Raw genomic sequence first — 21,486 nt, forward strand, 5'->3', positions numbered from 1 at the left:
TTCTGTTTGGCTAGAGTCAAAACCAGGGAAAACATAAAATGAAAACAAGGATCTTTTAAGGGTTTATAATTCAACATGTATTGGCTGTAGAGGGCTCATTCATTCCCATGAGATGAGGCAATCAAAAATAGCCCTAGGAACATGTAGGTACTTTATTTAAATTATGAAAAAGGGAAAAATGATGAGGGAAAAGAGTAAAACTAAGCAAGTTAAATATAATGTACTCGCGGCTGTTAGTAACATAACTACATTTGTGGAAAACCCAAGTCAAAAAGGCACTTGAAACAGGAAAAGGAACAAAATAAATCTTAAAGCAGCAAACTGAGCATTTCGGTACTGGAAACGAAAATAGAAATCATCTGTGAGGCGATATAACTGACTGCATTCATATGGACAGGAAATTCAGTATTAAGAGATTTCATAAGGGCCGCTGCCTGCAACGGACTCAGTTACAAAGTCCAAGTCAGCCCTCTCCAGAGCTATGCCTGTAGTGTCCTAATGGTCCATCAGGTGATGACTGGAGACTTGTGGTCTTTGTCATTGTCTCCATTATCCTTTGTCTGTCAGGTTTGTGTCACTGTGTGTCGTCTATCACCTTCCCTGTGACTTATGACTTCCTTTGAACTGAAAAGGTCCGTGATCTGCTAACCTTAATGCATCAGATATACTCTCACATTCCACTTACCCATCCTTACACTCACAGTGACAGAGAGGGAAGATTCGAAAAGTAAGTCTGCATAAACTTACGAAAGAAAAAACCAACCAACTTGAGTCAAAGAAAGGCGGTTCAGGAGGTCATTGCTGTTTCCCAGGAATACCTTTTGTATAGCACTGAAACATGCTTCTCTACTCAGCAGGTAATGAACTCCTCTATCTTGCTCCCACAGGCATGAAGACAGATAATATCAGCAGGCTGAGAATGGGATAAGGCTATCGGGATTGTCCAATTCGTGGACAGCAGGTCTATAAACAGGTACTAAAAAGTATTAGAGGTGGATCTAACATCCGTAATTCAGCAGCTGTGGATGCTGGGGAACATGAGGAGAATGAATTGCGGGAGGCAGCCGGACTAGTGAATTATATTTAAGTAGCACCTCCTATTGTCATTGCTGCAGATAGAATACCAGATGCCCCACTGGTCTGAGCCCACAGGGAATTTCTTATGTTTATGCACAACTAATTGGTCCACAGAATATAGGAAAGCAAAAACAGTGCAACATAAGAATACTCAAGGCAATCAGGAGGGAATGGAGAGACATCCATAAATAAAAGGCTTTTGATCCATGATTTGTCAAAGAATGTATATTTCCTTTTATGTTAATATGGATGAGCAGAAATGACACAATATTTTTTATCAAAGGTATGCGGACAGGACAGTATATATCTAATGCAGTTTTAACTATAAAAGGTTTTATGTTAGCATATAGTGTAGAAATCCTATGAAATCCAAAATAAAATTCATTGCCTAACAATTTTTGCGGGAAAAAGGTTCTCTAGTTCTTCAGTCTCTGAAGAAATGCCCTCTAGACAAATATACTTACAGACGTTACAGTTTCTTTAATGGGATAGAAATGAAGTAATCTAAAAAAAAAAACTCAGCTAGAAAAAAAAACATTTGGTTGCTTTCCAAATAGTGAAATGTCAAAAAATACTTTTATTTTCAGTATAAAAGTATTCCTAATAATAAAAATGGTACTTTGCTTATCCTTTACAATTTTCTGTCTTTCATTAATCCCCTTGCTTTCATTATTGAACTTCAGCTACAGCCAATGCCTATTGGTTGCAGCCCAACAATGTCTTTGTTTTACAATAGTGGGTTGCTGGAATTACATAAGGGGAGGCAGAAATGAAGACAGTGTAGAACATAAAGGTGTTATACATTACCAGTCCTTGCCACGAAGCTGCCAGGACATACAGCAGAACAGCTGTAGAGATTAAAAGAGACTGTGAAAATCCACCTGGTGAATCAGGGAAGTTGAAATTCAGGGTAAGAAAATGAAAGTTGCAAAACAAATCTTCACAAAACTTATAGAGTTACTGTGAGTGGGGGAAAATGAAATGTTTAATTTTAAAAATTCAAGAAACTTGAGAGTTTCTCGAAGTGTAGATGTATATGCTGGCCCAGTGTCTGAAGAAAGACATTTTTTAAAAGTTTGTGGGCCTGAGTATTTGACTATTCCTAAACATCCTAGGAAATAAAGGTAACATTTTAAGAAACAGCACCTTTTAATATTTGCTTGGAAACAATTAGTAAAACCTAAAAAAACAATTTCAAGTTCTCTTGGAAAATATATTGTGCCTGATTTAGAGGGTAAACTCAATCATTAAACAACTAAATCTTATATTCTTGACTCTACTGCAATTTACAAAGCAATCTTATCTCAAGGGTATCACTAGCTTAAAACTTATGCCTCAGTTAAAGCTGTGGATTCATATTTTTCAAAGCCCCTATATATGATAGTACGCAATGTTGTTATTGATTAAGGACTAACAAAATAAACAATGTAGGTCAAATATATTTTAAAGTTGTGGGTAGATTAAGAGTTAAAATAGCAATACTATTTACATTCATTTTTCAAAACTTACTTTTCTTTTTAATGCATGTTAAATCCTGGACACCTATGTATCATTGGGGCTGAGAAGCAGGAGAGGTCAGAACTTGAGAGTGTCTTGATTGAAGACTATTGTGAAAAATTGATTCAAGAGACTTCCCTTTTCTCAAGGCACCACCTCAGGAAAGCCTGTTGTCACTGCCACCTCCTGATATGGGACCAAAACACACCTCTTAATACTTGAGCACTAACTGGAACCTCAGCTAAATTCTTCTAAATACTTTGAAAGAGGCTCAGCTTTTGATGACTAACTCAGTGGTCAGAAGCATTACCGTTTTTTTCTTTTCATACTGAGGAGAAAGACTTCAAAATCCTTTGCACATTGTGATGAGCTTTTTCTAAGAAAATGTTAGATTCTGGATGAAATCAAGTCATACAGTGGAAGCAGTGACTATGAAATTAAAGTGTATCCCAAAAATCATTCCAAACTTACTGCTGTTCTGCTGGTTTTCTGGTGGCTAACATACCTCTTTTACTACACACCAAACAAAAATCTAAACAGACAACCAAAAATCACACAACTAATACAGGAAAAAGAACAAACAAATCTTAATTTTTGAGCAGGTATTGCTTTCTGTTTTATTCTTCACATCAGAAGCTTTGCCAGACTTAGCTTCTGGAATTCTCCTACTTTCATCTTCTTTATTTGTAAACAGGGTTGTATTTATTGCATATGGAATTACAAGTCATACTTAAGTGTTATGAGTGGAAGTCTGGAGTTTTGGCTACCATGATAATTGGTGTGTTTGGTATCAACTTATCAGTTTATTGATAAAAGCTGATATTTTGCATTTGAGCTTTCCACCTTAAGCTGAATTTTGAGGCAAAATTTATGGATAAAAATTGTTCAGTTGTTTCTGGCAATGTGGTTAGGAAAAGATATGTTTCTTTGTTCATGCTAAAAAGTTTATTCATTGAGAATCTGAAGCCACACAGGTCTTGGTGCAAAGATTTGAAATGAGCCTATGGTGTCATGAAAGTGTTTTTTACTGCCTTGTAAAAATTTCCCAAATTTGGACAAGGTATCAGCCTCTAGAAGTCTCATTTCACATACACTGGTACAAAGGGCTGAAGAGACCAAGCAATATATTTTGTCATGCACTAGCTGTACATAACTGACTGCTGTGCTTCCCTCTGGAGTGCAGCAAATGGTCCTTCTGCTTTGCTTTTCCCCGTGTTTTGGTACTGGGCACGCAGCAGGGAAACCCAGACAAAGGAAAGATATCATGTCCCCCCCTTTCTCTTTTACAGCAGATTCAGAAGAATGAGAATGTATTTCTCCTACTTATGGCTTATTCGCTGAAATGGTAGAAGCCTAAAAATCTTTATCTCAGTGCCAATCAGGGGTTGCTATGGTTAAACATGGGAAGTTTTTTATTCTTTCAGTGTGTATGTTAAAAAATACATAAGTGGGGAAAAAAAAAAAAAAAACAGATGTCGTACAAAACCCCAGTGGAATATTTTGGCTTCTTACTATTACAGCCTTAATAACAAGGTTTTGCACCTTGATTATACAGCACATAACTCTTTCTTTTAATAATATGTTGTTTTTTTCTGTGAATACTGCGGCTGTTTTATACCCAGCTTTGCCTTACATAGATTCAATAAGTTAATCATGGTCTTATATTAGAAAAAATGTGTTTAGGTCCATGTATTATTTTTATTGTTAATGTTAAATAATGCAATTACACAATGTAAAGCTGAAATTACAGCCTTTACCTCTAATGCCTTGAATCCAGTTAGTATTCTGTTTTGAGGTTCATCAGACATGGGCTCAAGGTGGGTGTGTATAAAAAAAATCATATCTTTCTAACAGACTGGATAAATAAAGGTAGATGATTCTTGAGAACTTCCACTAAATTTAGAGGTATGCTGCTGCATACCTTTAACAGAGAAGAATATGGCTTAGCATCTCAAATCCAATCGTAATAGTAGCAAACCTAACCACAGACTCAGTACTTTATTTTTCAGATGTATAAAAACATTCTGCTGTTGTGTCTTCTGCTTTATAGCAACACATTTAAATTTTGTTGGGTTTAAGTCTTGTTTGTATTTTGAGTTGGTGACTGCACATTAGTAATTGCAGCACTTTTCCTCCTGTTTACTTACATTAATAAAATAGTACAGTTTTTGACTTCAGGGAAAGCCCATTCATTGCCTAGTGGTATGTTTTCCGGAGTTTTTGTATAATTTAAAGTAGTTATGGATAAAGATGAAAAGAAAGAATTTCAAAATCAGATACTTCTAGGGGATTTTTTTTTAAACTATTTACACAATGATAACTTATTCAGAAAAGCAAGAATGATAGGAATTCAACATTTTTTTCTATCTTTAATAGACTCTTACACTGAACTTAATAATAGTTCCAGTTCAAAGTACTGCATTGGAACTATATATGGATTTGGGGTGATCCGTAGCCTTTCACAGAATAACATTTCATATAATTAAAAATATTCATAAAGACAACACACTGAGCAGGACATCACCCCTGTTTCAGTTGCCTATAGAAAGGAATGGCTGCTAGTTATCCATAAAGCCAGCACACTGAGCAAAATTCAGTACTTAGCAATCATTTCTTTTATAGGCGTCTAAACCGTGGGTTGAGGTAGTTCCAGCAAACTCTCATGCGTCTGACATCTGGTTAAAGGACATGTTTTCTTCCCTTATCACAACTCCCTAGAAGGTATGGGGGGTTGTTTTTGGTTTTTGTTTTTGTTTTGTTTTTTAAACACTGTGTCAGCACAATTACTGTCTGTAATCATGTGCTGGGGCGTTTTGAGTGCTCTTTAGTTCCACCTCTGTTCACATCAGTAGAGAAAGAGGAGAAAATCACATCTTTTGCTTTGCACTGAAATGAAAATGAAGTTTCAAAGATTCGGATCATTGAAAATGAAATCTTTCACTGCAAAGGGGTAGTGAGCCAGGCTCAAAGGATATCAGTAAGGTAAAGAGAGTATCCTGAAAGTGATATGTGCTTGTTAAGAGAAGGGAGGTCTTCCTACTCTGAATCTCATGTCTCAAAATGTAATGTTTCTTTTGTTGTGGATTACTTTTGGAATATTTTTCAAAATACATAGATGCACATGTACATATGCCGATATAAGGCTTGCCTGAGAAAGTCATTTCTTGGAGAAGATGTCTCTTTGTTTTCCCCAAACTATCAGCTACAACAAATAGCCCTCTGTTGACTTATGCGAGAGCAGACTTCAGACTCTGAAGGCAACGTCCTCTGTGGCAATGCCTCTGTTTTATTTTCTCTGTTTTTGTACATCTGTAAAGGTCAATATCAATTACAGCCAAACCCTATATGTAGAGATTTATCAGAGAGAATGTGCTGGTTTGGGGCACACTGGGGTACGTTGATTTTGCATTGGGGATGGGAATGCATCCTATAAAGGAGTCCAATATTAGAGACGTGCTTGTGCTCAGCTCAGGAGGAATCAGTGAAAAGTTTGAAATAAAAGGCAGTGCCAAAGGTATTGTCATTACAAATGCATTGGACTAAATTAGACCCATTTAACATGTACTGTGAGATATGCACTGCTTTTAATGGAGGAAAGAAAGGGGAGGGAAAGGTAGGAAAAAACAGACCTTATTTTTTTCTTAATGAAGAATCGAGGCACAGAGAGATTATACAAGTTTTCCAAGAAACCAGAAATAGCTGCAATAGTTAGGAATTGTTACTGTTCTTAGGATATTTCCATTTTAAACTTTGTCAATTGCATAGGAAAATTCAGAACAATAATCAGGAGCTGATAACTCACTGTACAATTCCCTCTGGGGTGGTGATAGTCAGGTCAGTGATAAATCATAATAAATGTGATGACAAGCAACCTTAGAAACTAAGGCTTGAAACAGATGACTCACCTGTTAATGTAGGAACAATGAAGTCATATGTCCTGGACATTTCTAGGAAGAATAGAAAAGATATTCAGTATTAAGTAAAAGATATTAGAAAAGATAAGCTATATTCCATAACCATTATCTTTCTTTCAGAGAAACTGGTGAAACATAGCTTAACACAAAGAAAATTACCAGATGTTTAAGAGCTGATTATCTATTCCATATTTATTGACACCTGTTTAATAATTTATGCAACATTCCTGATCAGAAATTCAATCTCTGACAATAGAAAATGCAATATATATGCTTATCAGCTATTAACTTATGGAATCAAATGAGAGACTAATAAACCATATAACATAACCCTCAATTTACGCTTAGATCTTAAAGTCAGTTTAAATCATTTAAGGCTGTCATGCATCAAACACCATGCATGGTCATAGGTGTGTAATGTGTCTGTTGCTGTATTGGAACTACTACAGATCCATGCATATTATTTTATATCTCAAGGAAGCAGAGACTTTGATGATTCCTCCTTTAATTCTGTATATTGCCTGACTTTTCCAGTTAACAGGACAAAACTGAGCTACTAAATGCACCACATCAGTCTTTCTTCTATACAATGTGTAGTGTATCTTCTTGTTAGACCTATATTCCATTCCCAAAGGACGTTGGCCATCTCGAGTGTGTAACACATGGACGTGTAGAACAAATGAACTGACTGTTCTGGGAGGAAGCAAGTGAAGAAGGCTTTATGATACATGTTCATTTTTGCCCTATATCACAAGTCCAGGGACAGGATCAGTCCTCAGTTTGGGGATCAACAGTCTAGGATTAGGATTCAGCTACAGATTCAGACACCTAAAAACTGACATCTACAATGAGCTACCTGTTCAGGCTACCATTATGGTTAATGGCGATCAAGCTAAAGTAGGGAGTAAACTACAGAGAGAGAGAGTGAGAGAGAGGGCAAGCGAGCAAGCCTCACCTCACCTTAAAGTAGACACAAACAATCAACCAGAAGAATCATACTTTAAACTACATCAACTAGATCTCTCTTAACTACAATTGAATCAGGAGACCCAGAGAGGTTGTAGAGTCTCCATCTATGGAGATATTCAAAACCTGACTGGACATGGTCCTGGGCAACCTGCTTTAGCTGACCCTGCTTGAGAAGGGGCATTGGACCAGGTGATCTCCAGAGGTTCTTTCCAACCCCAGCTATTCTGTGATTCTGTGACTAAGCTCAGATGTCACAGAATCACAGAATCGCTGAGGTTGGAAGGAACCTCTGGAGATCATCTAGTCCAACCCCCCTGCTCAAGCAGGGTCACCTAGAGAATGATGTCAACATCCATCTTTCAAACCCCTAAAATTAAGTGTTACAGATGCTGTTTCTGTGCACCCATGTTTGGATAAAAGCTTTAAAAATGGGCAGATTGAAAAAAGCAATGGACTCTGAAAAAAGACTATTCTTTTCATTCCATTCCTTTAACAGAAGACCATTCATTTTTCTCCGTACTTCATTTATATACTCCATTTAAGAATGTCCTTCAGTACAGCTTCATTCTATTTTCCTTCCCAGCTGGTATGCAGAAAATGTTTTAAGTGGCCATAAAAAATCCTTCTCCTTATAACATTTTTAAATTTCAAGTCTTAATTTTCATTTTTCCACCATTAAGACCTAGGACTGACTCTGGCAATGCTTCTATTGTTTTGCAAATGTTTATTAAAAGACTGCTTCCTATCTAGATTACTGAAGATTTTGTAAAGTGCCTTCTAAATCCTCCATTTGAGCCTCTCATCTTATAAATCTGTATTCGATAAGGAGTTTTCTAGTATTAGCATAGAGTGCTCTTTGCCTAGTAGAGAAGAACATGTGCAAATGACATTGCCAGTGAAGATGGGCATACTGTTGTCCCAGTGTAAGGGACCTTACATAGCCAGTTCTGGAGGGGGAAAAAAAAAATCTATCTATCTGCTCTATCTATCATTTCTGGAGAAGTTTCTCATCCTTCTGGCATCCCTTATCTACCAAACTCTGTTTGCCTAAGATCACAGTAATGAAGAATAACACTTATCACTCAGTAGAAAGAAAATTGACTTGTCACCAAGCAAACTGATGACATAAAATTCACCACAGAGACAGGCAGAGGGAAAACATTATCTGTTCATCTGCCCAGCACAAGTAAATAAAGAATTTGTTTTTGAAAAAGATAATACAATTTCCAAAACATGTCAGCCTCTTTACAATTGGTCAGACAAAAATATTGGCATTGGTCACTTCACCTAGGCAGATTTGTAAAAATTCGTTCTGTATCAGAGAAAGATAGCTTTATAGATACTCTGCTCAGCACTCTAACTTGCTTGTTGAGACTCTTGGCTCCTTATTACTATGCTAGAGATCATCAAAAAAAAAAAAGTCTTTCTCTAAGTTCTTGTTGTCTTTCAGTCTCATATTAGTCTATATACACTGAGCAAGAAATTGCATTGACTCACAGTGAGCTACATCTGTGAGTTGTGACACTTCTGAAGCATTGCTTGGAGGAGCCATTCCAAGGACTCTTAGAAGCAAGTCTTTTCTTATTCAAAATACTGAGCTATCTACAGGCACTGTTATTTTTCATATGTAAAAAACACCAAAAAATATTTATGATAAAATCTTAAAATGCTAGACAATGAATGAATCTGGATTATAAATTTTAGAATGTTTTGTAAGAAGAACCTTCTGAAATCTACACATTTGCCTTGAATGAAATTTCAAGGAAAAATTCAGTATTTTTTGCAATTGCCATGTGGAAGATACTTAATTTCTCAGGCCAAACATTAAGATTTTTGGGAGGGATTACAGATAAAAAACAAAAGTATGTATGGGGGAAGCTGAGTAAAAATCCCTCAGGTGGAGAGGGACTGCTCTAGTACAGCTCCGATTTCCTTGACAGAGAAGGGGGTAAGGTTTTCTGCCTCTGGGAGGAATCTGAAGGGAAGGAATGATGCCTGCCTGAAGTTTAAAAAAGGAATGATGTTAGGGACTTACCTTTGGCAGATGTTCATAGCTGTTGCAATCCATGCACAATTCACTCCTTCAGTCCTATAAAAAAGACACACATTTTTTCTGATGGAGAGGATGAAAGGCTACAGCCCTTTACTGTGCTATTTCCTACTGCCAAGCTTAGATAATTCCCCATTTGGCATGTTGGAGAGTCCCAACATGATATGCCAAATATTTGTTCTAAGGTGATTTCTCAGGGCTGCAGCTTCCACTGCATGCCTAACGTTTCTAAATCCTCTCCTGCACTCAGTCAAATGTTTCTTTCCCTTTTCCCGTAGATCAGCTTACTCAAATCTCTGTTTGCAACCAGATCAGCTAGTAAATCAGCTGGCTCCTTTACCAGTCACAGGCACTATTACCTTTTCCTCCCCTGCCTTGTGCGCTTGACCGTAAGAGTAGCACCAGCTCTCTTGACACAAGAGGATTAAAAGGTTGCCTGTCTGAGGCAGGTTTGTAGTCATTTTGTGAATGACTGAGTCATGTTAATTTAGCCACTTCCATTTTGTTTTGTTCTGATAAGTGTGTGTGGCTAAATGTTTTTCTTCCATTTACATAGTCATTCCTTAGCTTAACAAAGGTTTATTTCTGAAGAATCACCCCAAGTGTTCCAATAGCCAGAAAGACCTAAGAGGAAGATGGAGTAAACTCTGTGCAAACATGGTAGAGCTAGGTAATATTTGTAGTAGGTAACCTTAACAAAAAGAAAACACTTCCAGTCTCATGTAACTACAGAGTAAAACATGCCATCTGAAACTACGAGTACCTCCATCAGCTAAACAGATATTTGTGGCATTGTGCACTCTCCACATCAGGAGGATGAGATTTATCTGCCCTTACTTAGATATCTAAGACTGCTAAGTCTAAGTGCCTCACCCTGGCTTCCCCTCATAGGGAATGAAGAGACATTAACATGTCATGAACTAGATGCTTATTCAAGTCTTATAAGGCAGACCAAATTAATTATCCTCTGAAGATGCTCCTTTGGTCTAAAAGGCCACTTGGCTGAGACTCTGCTTCATACTTGGATGTAATTTTTAGATGGTTAACATTAGAACAACTGCACCTATCCCTATGGGATTTGGAATGACTTTTCCAGAAATCAGCAACCTCTTGATAAGCTTTGGGAAGACAGCCCCATACATAAACCAAAGCCTCTTTTGGGTGCATTACATGAAGGCTATGCAATACTCCAGCTTTTCCTGAACTTGCTAGAAACCTGTCTCAGACGGGTCATTATTTCTGATAAACTTAGTATTTAAATTAAGGAGCAAGAAACATCCCTGCATACACTGATATGTAACTTTTATGCTGGTGAGGAAGAACATCCACACATGAAGCCTCTGAGAAGAACTTGCATCAGAAGAGCTCTAAATTAATTTTAATTCACTCTTATGCTAATTTCAGTATGAAAAAGCAAAGCACTGGAAACTTATTTTAATGCTTGTTGCACCAAAATGTGAATTTTAACTTATTTAGGCCATTTAGTGCTACAGAAGCAGATGGCATTCAAGGCTGGCATACGTATCTTACCTTGTTAAGCCTAGAGTTACCAATAGCTGCAGGCAACCCAGGCAGGAAAAACTGCTGCATAGTTGCTTGCTTTCCAAATAAAGGTCAGCCACTCTGCTGGGTGGAAAATTAACATTATCGTATCCTGTTAGATCAGCCCTGTGATGATCTGGCTGGGTTTTTGACATTTTCTGTATGAACAGAAAGAAGATAAATCAAGAGAAAAATATGATCAACACGTCAGTAGCAGAGACTGACAAATCTGAGAAAGATGTGCCAGTGTGACAAGAAGAACAAAAAGAACAAAATTCTCTGTGAGTCAGAGTATAATAGTGAGTATATGGGAAAGAAATGGAAGTCCTTACATTACCACTGTATCACTGCAATTTCAGACTGATGCGTATCAACTTTCTAGTGATCGTCATATGATTGTCATTGTGATGTAAGATGCAAAGAAATTTTGAAATTAAAAAAATATGTCTTTTCGGTATAGATATTTGTGTCTGCACTAGTCACATCCAGCTACCCTTATTGTCAATGAAAAGAAATACACTCTGGCAAGACAATGTTCCCCTCACCCCATTCATTTTTACCCAGAAAGCATCCGTTTCTCTTCACTAAGTCTGAAGTGAGCCTCGCGTGACTAACTGAAGTTTAGATGTCTACAATGTGCAGTTATAATCTACACTTCAGAGATGAATTCCATCTGTCATGTCTTCTTTAACCTTCACTGTGTGCGAACTAGGATGTATAGAACAGATTGTAAACAAAGGAATAGTTTAGTTTTGTGAATAAGCTTGCAGCATTGATCTGCTCCTTGTTGGTATATAAGCTATGCTAACAATACTGAAGTTTTAGTTAAAAAAAAAATCAGAAATAAGAGTTAACAATGTCTGTAAATAAAAATATTCAAAATATATTCAGTTTTCTGTATTTTAAATAAATTGGTATATACACAGGGTGGGGGGAAGGTGAAGTGACATGTTGACATCACATTAAACAGGCAATTTGACTTCATGGAGACTGGATTTAGATTTCAGGTTTTGACAGACTCCAACACAGGATATTGCTTGAAGAAGAGAATCAAAAATCAGTCCTGTAATTAATATATTAAGGATGTAGGTGGGTTTTTTTATATTCTTTGTATTGCTACATAAATAAAAATTAGCCCAGCACAAGAGTATTTAATACAAAGTTCTGCTCCACTACTGACTTGTGTTTCAACCTGAAGATCTCTGTTCCTGCCCCTGACAGTTGCAGAGTTATACTAACAAATGTTTCCACATTTGTTTGCTTTGATTCACAGTCTGAAATAATAGCGCAGAAGCATAAGCTTTGCAGCATACTCACTGGTTTTCAGACCTACACTTCCATTTAAATAGGAATGTTCTGAAATGCTGAACTTGGAGTGCATGAACAGAAATACCCAGTACAAATAAACATATGTGTCGTAGTTAAATGCCTGGAGTGACCCAAAGCCACTAGTTTCAGAAAAATGTTCACCTTTTCCTCCTGAAAGGTAGGCATGTTTTGTCAGTATTTGCGAAGAGAATTAAAGCAGAACAGACACAAACCAAAGGGCAGAGTGCCTGACTAAGGAACAATAGATTGCAATTAAGAAGCAAAATCAAGCCCTCTGAAAGCCACATATGGACTTTATCCTGTAAGCATGCAGTAAATTGCTGCATTCCTGGCTCAGAGTAATCAGCCTTAAATTCTATTACTTGGGAAGATCCTCAGAGTGGCCACATGATGGTAGCCTAGGATTAAAGACAAGAAAGCATCAACTTCTAAATCACAAAAGTAAAAGAAATAAGGTGGAAAAAAAAATGTTTTTCTGGTAAACAGAAGTCAAAACAAACCTCATAACCAGTCACCACCAAACAACAAGGAGCTCAGCTATATTTCAGCTTCCAAGTAGTCTGATACCCAAGATAAGGCTATTCAACATATCTATTAGACCCCATACCTAGATACACCAGTTGTCTGGAGTTCAGTGCTGTTATGGTCAAATTTATAGCTAACCAAGTTATCCTTACACTCCCTTAGCCTTGTGAGGTGGGCATACCATCAGCTGCAGTACCCTGCAATTCCTCCCCCTCCCCTTTTTTTTTTAAGTACAAAACAGGAGTAAAAATTTAAATATATCTTGCTACGGTTTTAGAGTATGTTATTCATTATAGAAACAAATAGCTTTAACTGCATGCCAGAAATTGAAGCAAAAGGAGGTTTTGGGGCAAAATCAACCAACTTTGTAGTTTAGGAAGACCTGGCAATATTTGCTGAATTCAACCAATAGTTTCTTAGCCCCCTTTTTTTGGAAGGATGTGAATTTTGCATTTGAGCTTAGCTGGTTCTTGTAAATAGGTGAAGACAGTAATTGTTCTGAACAGAAAACTTCACAGGACATGAAGCCAGCCTGCGGCTTGGGCAATTCTACTGCACAGACATGGATATTCATTTGAGAAATTAAAAATAAATAAATAAGCAAGCAGTAAAGTTCTGAGTCATACCCAAGTTTCCAATATCACTTAATATCTATTTCTGGCATCTCAGGTTACAAGGTATTAAATTTAAAATAGATTAACCCAAAGAAACAAAAATAAAATTGACTGAAAGTTTTTGTTTTGTTCATCAGCTTCTTGAACATAGGAGCAATATTCTTTCTTAGTAACAGCTAGGAAGAAGACTAAGTGCAACTCTTCAGATTGTTATCTTTTAAATTAAAGGTTTCAGTGTTTTTCATGTACAGCCTGCACAAAGAATCTAGTTTTGAAAAGAATATAGATGTACTCAAAAAGTCTGTGGTAGGCAATGCTGGTCTAGTAAAGGATGCTTTTGGAATACCCTGGCATGCAACTCCCCTCCCTTTCACAAGCAAACTGAATCATCCTTCAGACCAAGAGAGCAACTGAGGAGGAACTTCACAGAATGGTTGAGGTTGGAAAGGACCTCTGGACATCATCTAGTCCAACCCCCCTGCTCAAGCAGGGTCACCTAGAGCACGTTGCACAGGATCACGTCCAGGCAGGTTTTGAATATGTCCAGAGAAGGAGACTCCACAACCTCTCTGGGCAACCTGTTCCAGTGCTCTGTCACCCTCACAGTGAAGAAGTTTTTCCTCATGTTCAGATGGAAGCGTCTGTGTTTCAGTTTGTGCCCGTTGCCTTGCGTCCTGTCGCTGGGCACCACTGAAAAGAGTCTGGTCCCATCCTCTTGACACCCTCCCTTCAGATACTTGTACACGTTGATAAGATCCCCTCTCAGGCTTCTCTTCTCCAGGCTAAACAGGCCCAGCTCTCTCAGCCTTTCCTCATAAGAGAGATGCTCCAGTCCCCTAATCATCTTTGTAGCCCTTCACTGGACTTGCTCCAGTAGCGCCACATCCCTCTTGTACTGGGGAGCCCAGAACTGGGCACGGTACTCCAGATGTGGCCTCTCCTGGGCTGAGGAGAGGGGGAGAATCACCTCCCTCAGCCTGCTGGCACTCTTCCTGATGCACCCCAGGATACCATTGGCCTTCTTGGCCACAAGGGCACATTGCTGCCTCATGCTTAACTTGGTGTCCACCAGCACTCCCAGGTCCTCCTCCACAGAGCTGCTCTCCAGCAGGTCAACCCCCAGCCTGTACTGGTGCATGGGGTTATTCCTCCCTAGGTGCAGGACCCTGCGCTTGCCTTTGTTGAACTTCAGGAGGTTCCTCTCTGCTCATCTCTCCAGCCTCTCCAGGTCTCTCTGAATGGCAGCACAGCCCTCTGGTGTATCGGCCACTCCTCCCAGTTTTGTATCATCAGAAAACTTGCTGAGGGTGCACTCTGTGTCTTCATCCAGGTCATTGATGAAGAAGTTGAACAGGGCTGGACCCAGGACTGACCCCTGGGGGACACTGCTAGCTACAGGCCTCCAACTAGACTCTGCGCCGCTGATCACAACCCTCCAAGCTATGTCATTCAGCCAGTTCTCTCATCTAATCCACTCATCTAACCGACACTTCCTGAGCTTGCCTATGAGGATGTTATGGGAGACGGTGTCAAAAGCCTTGCTGAAGTCAAGGTAGACAACATCCACTGCAAACCTTAAACTCAAACCTGAGTTTCTTTATGATGTGCATCTGCAAGAGGACAAATAGGAAAACCGGGGAAGTCAGGAATAGAGCTTATTGCTGGGACACTGCGAGGCCGGGGGCTCCCTGGGGCTGGGGCCAGTGTCAGGTGGGGGCTGCTGGCGGGGTTGAGCCAGTCCTGGCTGCCAGGGCCCATTCCCCTGCCCCAAGGGAGCAGGGCCCCAGGGGAGCTGGGGCAGACCCAGCCCTGTGATGGAGCCTCTTGCTGCCCATGGCTGCTGGTGGGACAGGGCTGCAGCAGGGGCGAGCTGGGGCCTGGACACTTATTCTTTATAGGAATTTAGAGCTGGACAAAAAATAATCTTTTAACACAGGATGATCAATTTTGTTTTATTTTTTTGACATAGCTGAGAACAGATTTTTTTTCATTATTTGGAAAAAAGGATTCAGAGAAGTAATATAGAATACCCCATTTGACCAAAATCAAACACGATGTTTGGATTAGGCTTTATAATGTTTTTTGGGCAGGCTCTGGAATGAAAATGTCATTGAGAATTAAAATTTGTGTGACATGTACAAAATGATAAAATATTTTGATTTTTAAATTCCTTCATTATTTATTTTTTATTTGTTTATCAAAAAAGATTTGTCAGATTTGACTAAAATTAATAAATGTGTTTACTATGATGGTCTGCTCAGTTTAAGTCCAAAATTGCATTTGATGCTGAATAAATTACTGGCCTGAACATTTTCAGGGAGCTCTATTTCAAAGATTGTATGGCTATGGGAATACAACCCAAAGACTTTTTTTGTTTGTTTTTATTTAATTATTTCTTCTGACCAAGATTACATCAAATTAGATTTTTGCTATTTCTCCATTTGTTTTATAGTATGTTAATGAAACAAACACATAAAGGATACAAAACTATTAATATACCTCTATTTTTATGATCCCATTTAGGAAAGAAATATCTAGAGAAAGATAAGCATCAAGTTGTGAAGTGTGCTTTTACACTATGAGGCGCAGGTAGAACAAAAGCTAATTGGGGATCTTGTGACTAGCATGCATTCTCAGTATGGCCGCTCGTTACCTGTGGTCCCATTACCTATGATATCTTGCAATGACTAGAGAAAGTCCAGTCAAACCATTCCGCCTGTGCAGCATCTGTGGCAAGATGCTAAGTCAGCAGCAGATGAGCTGTAACACTTTGTAAGACAAGCAGTCTTGTGACAATCCAGTGCGCAAGCTATTCGTACTCTTTTAATTTGAAAGACAAGGAAAAACCCAGGCATTGAGTGGCAATCTACTCCTGCTGCCAGGCAAAGCACCAGTTTCTCCTTTCTATCAGCATTCCTGCAGCCTGAGCACTTGTGTGGGAAGGGAATGGGTTCACTGGTAAGTACCTGGAATGACTTCCCTCAAAACCTCTGCACAGGGCTGCAGAACATCACTCTTTTTATTGATGATGCAGCTACTACAGCTATATTTCATTTTACATTTGTCCCATAAGCCTAGGAAAGGCTTGGAATATGCTTACCTGCTGAGTTGGTTGTGCCTGTCTGTTTGTTATAGGACCACTGTAAAGGCTGGGCTATTTGCTTATGTCGTAGAAGTATGTTTTTCAATCTCCATTTAGGTTTACAATTTTCATTGCCTTGTGTTTCCAAATGCAATGGTGGAATTCTCTCCTTGACAGCCTCTCAAGGACTGTTTTTTTTAAAATACGCTCTTCTGTTGTGCGATATTTGTAAAGTTGCCCTTGCTAGGTTACTGCCCCTGTTGTAATGCATGGCAGAAAAGGTGAAAGTTTGCTGTAAAACTGCTCTTTAAAATGGCAGCTTGGTTGTCTGAATAGAAACCAAAAGTTTTAGAAAGGGAACTGAGGGAAATAAAGGAAACAGAGAAAACTGTAGAATAAGTAGCTACCATAATGCAGTCACAAAGGAATGAAATAATTGACTTAAACTGTCATAGTTTTCCTTTTTTTTCTGATTAGTTGTCTGTAGTTCAAACAGAAAATACAGATAGAGGCTTGGTGTTTATATTGGTTAACAACAGAGATGAAAGATAAGTGTTCCCCTTTGCTTTCAGAAGTGTGAAGAATTACAGAGCGTTCAGCAGGCTAATTTCTGTGACTCTTGGTGTGAACACCCAAAGAAAACTGATACTTCGGTTGAGCATGCGTTTGCCTTCAAGTAAAAGGCTTCCTCTGAAAAACAAATGCTATATTGTCACTGGTCAGGGTGATATGGGGAGGAAGGAGGTTTATGGTTTAGTTTTTGTTTCTCCCTCGTTAGTGGCTTCATGTTAGAAGTGAAGATGATTATGTAACACATTTCACAAGATAAGTGTTCACAGAAAGATAATGAGATTTCAAAGAAAAGATGTCTCTGAGGCTGGTAGAATGAACAAATTGTACTGATCATGCTGAGGAAGCCAAGGTGTGTCAGTAAAAAGACACAAGTTTTGCTTATTCATCTAAAGGTGATGCTGCTTCTTGTCACAGTCCCTTCAGAAAGAGGACCGTCTTCCCGAAGCAGCGATGGACTGGAGCACACACATGCTAGTGGCATGGGTCTGAGAAGAGTTAAATTATGTAGCTACTTACAGCTCTCACTTCCATCCAGCATGCCCACGAGTAACTGCTAAATAGCAAGTCAAAAGCTTATTTTGACAAATTTCATTATAGAAAAGTCTGGGAGTTTGGGAGCCCTTGTGAAGTTCAGGCCTATGGATTTACTCAGCACAGCTATTGTCTTCATAAAACAGGAAATTCAAGAGAAGAAAAATATAAATAGAACCAAGCTGCTCAGAACTGAATTGTTCTGATTTCCTGTCCGTAGGAGAATTGAAAGAGTTCTACTACAGGATAAAGGTAATCTTGTTGCTCTTGTGCCTGCTCAGCTTCTGTAATTCTTGGAAGTAGAGCCTTCAGACGCTTGGAATAGTTCTTGGAACTGCAAGTTCCGGCTTGGGGAAAGCTGAGCTATAATGTTACCACATCACAGTTATTTAGGATGCAGGAAACTGGGCTGGTATAAGAGCTTTAATTTATTGCCATGTAAGTTTCCCTTAATTATGAAAAAAGATTTTAAACTGGAAAGGTTAAAGCCATCAATAAATAGTCGTATGAAGTAACAATGTGCTATCAATTTTAATGTCGGCATTTTGACCAATTATTGGGAATGTATAACTGGATGGAAAGTCACAAAACGCACAAGATTACTTGTGCAAAGGATTTGGAGTACTACAGCTGCATCCCAGTCACTTGTCATTTGCAGTCTCATAATCAGTGCTTGACCTAACTACCAACCAGGCAACTTGAAGATGAAGTTGGACCTTGTTGGAAGTTGTGGGCTTTCTGAGGACCCCCAAGGAACTAGAAGGTGATTGCTGTGAACAGGAAAGGGAAAGCTAGGCAAGGACAACTGCAGGAGGTCTTAACTTCTCCTGGGAGAAGCTCTAGCTAGGTGTAGCTGCTGCTAACGAGCTCTCTTGGTTGCCCCTGATCAGAGGGAGTTGGGGCCTTTGATCCAGGTGGCCCTTGATTAGGGTGGATCAAGCACCCTGTGAGTCAGTGCTAGGGAGAGGCCTATATAAGAGCCAGACCTAGAGCACAGCTCCTACAGGCAGTGAACAGATGCAGCAGTTTGTGCAGAAGGGTGCAAGAAGGCACCTTTGTTTCCAATCCTAGTGGTGTATGCTTCCTCAGATATGGTCATGACACACCACAGAGCACATTCTCCAGTGGCTGTTGGAGTTGCTGCATCAGTTGTGTCAGAGGCTGGGATGCAGACCAACCCTCTGACAGTAGATGCAGCTCTACAGGTCTCAGGCTGCAGGGAGTGCTTGGGGCCTCTCCAGGAGGCCTGGGCTGGCAGTCAGCTCTCCTGCAGGAGGTGTGCTGCTGTTGATGAGTTGTGTTGTCAGGTAAGGGAGTTACGGGAGGAAGTCAGTAGGCTGCGCAGCATCAGAGAGGATGAGCAAGAGATAGACAGGGTATTCTCGGAGACTGTGCAGTTCCAGGAGTCCCAGCCCCCCACAGCAGTGGAGTTGCTGGAGGGCTCTGTGCCGTGTGAAACGGTACATCATAACACTGTAGAAGAAGGCTGGAAACTGGTCACTGCTCGTGGGAGGAGAAAGGCTCCTACTCCTCCCGAAGACTTGCAGCTGAAGAACAGGTTTAGTGCCCTCCAGGATGAGGAGGAGATGGGCATGGCTGCCAGGGAAGTACCTGGGACAACAGACCCTGTGCCCTGCCGGAACACCCGGAAAAAGCGGCGGGTGATTGTTGTGGGGGACTCCCTGCTGCAGGGGACGGAGGCGTCTATCTGTCGACCTGACCTCTTGTCTAGAGAGGTTTGTGGCCTGCCGGGGGCTCGTGTGAGAGATGTCATGGAAAGACTGCCAAGGCTCATCCATGCTTCAGACTATTACCCACTGCTGCTCTTCCATGTGGGCGCTAATGACACCAAGGGCAAACTGGAGACCATCAAGCAGGATTTCAGAGCTCTGGGGATGGTGGTCAAGGGTCTGGGAGCCCAGGTCATCATCTCCTCAATCCTGCCAGTGAGGGGGATGGATGAGAGGAGGAGGAGATGGACTTCCCAAGTTAACGACTGGCTGCGCCGCTGGTGTTGGCAACAGGGTTTTGGTTTCTATGACCATGGGACCCTGTTTGAAGATTGACAACTGCTGGGGAGAGATGGGATCCGCCTCACTAAGCGGGGCACACATGTCTTTGCCAACAGGTTGGCCAACCTGGTAAGGAGGGCTTTAAACTAGGAAAGATGGGGGAAGGGGAGAGTTATGGAGACAGGGTAGTTGGCAAAAGACAGCTCAAGTCAGGACGCCTGCGGCAGCTGAATGCAGCCAGGGAAGTGTGCGTGGGATGTGGCTATGGAGGATCCTCTTGTATCCCTCCTGGGAAACCTGCATGCTCGATCACCTCTCTGAAATGCCTGTACACCAGTGCACGCAGCATGGGGAACAAACAGGAAGAACTAGAGATCTGTGTGCGGTCACAGGGCCATGATCTCATTGCCATTACAGAGACATGGTGGGATAGCTCGCATGACTGGAGTGCTGTCATGGATGGCTACGTGCTTTTTAGGAAAGACAGGCCAGGAAAGCGAGGTGGTGGAGTTGCTCTTTCTGTGAGAGAGCACCTGGAATGTATGGAACTGTGCCTAGGGGTGGATGAAGAGCAAGTCAAGAGCTTATGGGTAAGGATCAAAGGGCAGGCTAGCATGGGTGACCCTGTTGTGGGTGTTTACTACAGGCCACCTGATCAGGAAGAGGAAGTCGATGAGGCCTTCTACAGACAGCTGGAAGTAGCCTCACGATCCCAGGCCCTGGTTCTCATGGGGGACTTCAACCACCCTGATATCTGCTGGAAAGACAACACAGCAAGGCACAAACAGTCCTGGAGGTTCCTGCAGAGCATTGGTGACAACTTCTTGACACAGGTGGTGGAGGAGCCAACAAGGAGAGGTGTGCTGCTGGACCTCATACTAACAAACAAAGAAGGACTGGTGGAAGATGTGAAGGTCGGGGGCAGCCTTGGCTGCAGTGACCATGAGATGGTGGAGTTCAGGATTCTGCGAGGAAGAGGCAGGGCGCTAAGCAGGATCACAACCCTGGACTTCAGGAGAGCAAACTTTGGCCTCTTCAGGGACCTACTTGGAGGAATCCCATGGGTTAGGGCCCTAGAAGGAAGGGGCGTTCAAGATAGCTGGTTAATATTCAAATATCACTTCCTCCAGGCTCAAGAGCGGTGCATCCCTATGAGTAGGAAGTCAAGCAAAGGAGGCAGGGGACCTGCGTGGATGAGCAAGAAGCTCCTGGCAAAACTCAACCAGAAGAAGGAAGTATACAGAAAGTGGAAAGGGGGACAGGCCACTTGGGAGGAACGTAGGAACACTGTCAGAGTATGCAGGGATGCGATGAGGAAGGCTAAGGCCCATTTGGAATTAAGTCTGGCAAGGGATGTCAAGGACAACAGGAAGGGCTTCTTCAAATACATCAGTAGCAAGAGGAAGACTAGGGAAAATGTGGGCCCTTTGCTGAATGGGGTGGGTGCCCTGGTGACGAGGGATGCAGAGAAGGCAGGGTTACTGAATGCCGCCTTTGCTTCAGTCTTGACTGCTCAGGCCAGCCTTCAGGAACCCCAGATCCTGGAGGCAAGAGAGAAAGTCTGGAGAAAGGAAGGCTTTCCCTTGGTGGAGGAGGATCGGGTTAGAGACCATTTTAGCAAACCTGACACCCACAAATCCATGGGCCCTGATGGGATGCACCCACGAGTGCTGAGGGAGCTGGTGGATGTCATTGCTAAGCCACTCTCCATCATCTTTGAAAGGTCCTGGAGAACAGGAGAGGTGCCTGAAGACTGGAAGAAAGCCAGAGT

Source organism: Apteryx mantelli, chromosome 1 (genome assembly GCF_036417845.1).
Source record: "Apteryx mantelli isolate bAptMan1 chromosome 1, bAptMan1.hap1, whole genome shotgun sequence".
NCBI lineage: Eukaryota > Metazoa > Chordata > Aves > Apterygiformes > Apterygidae > Apteryx > Apteryx mantelli.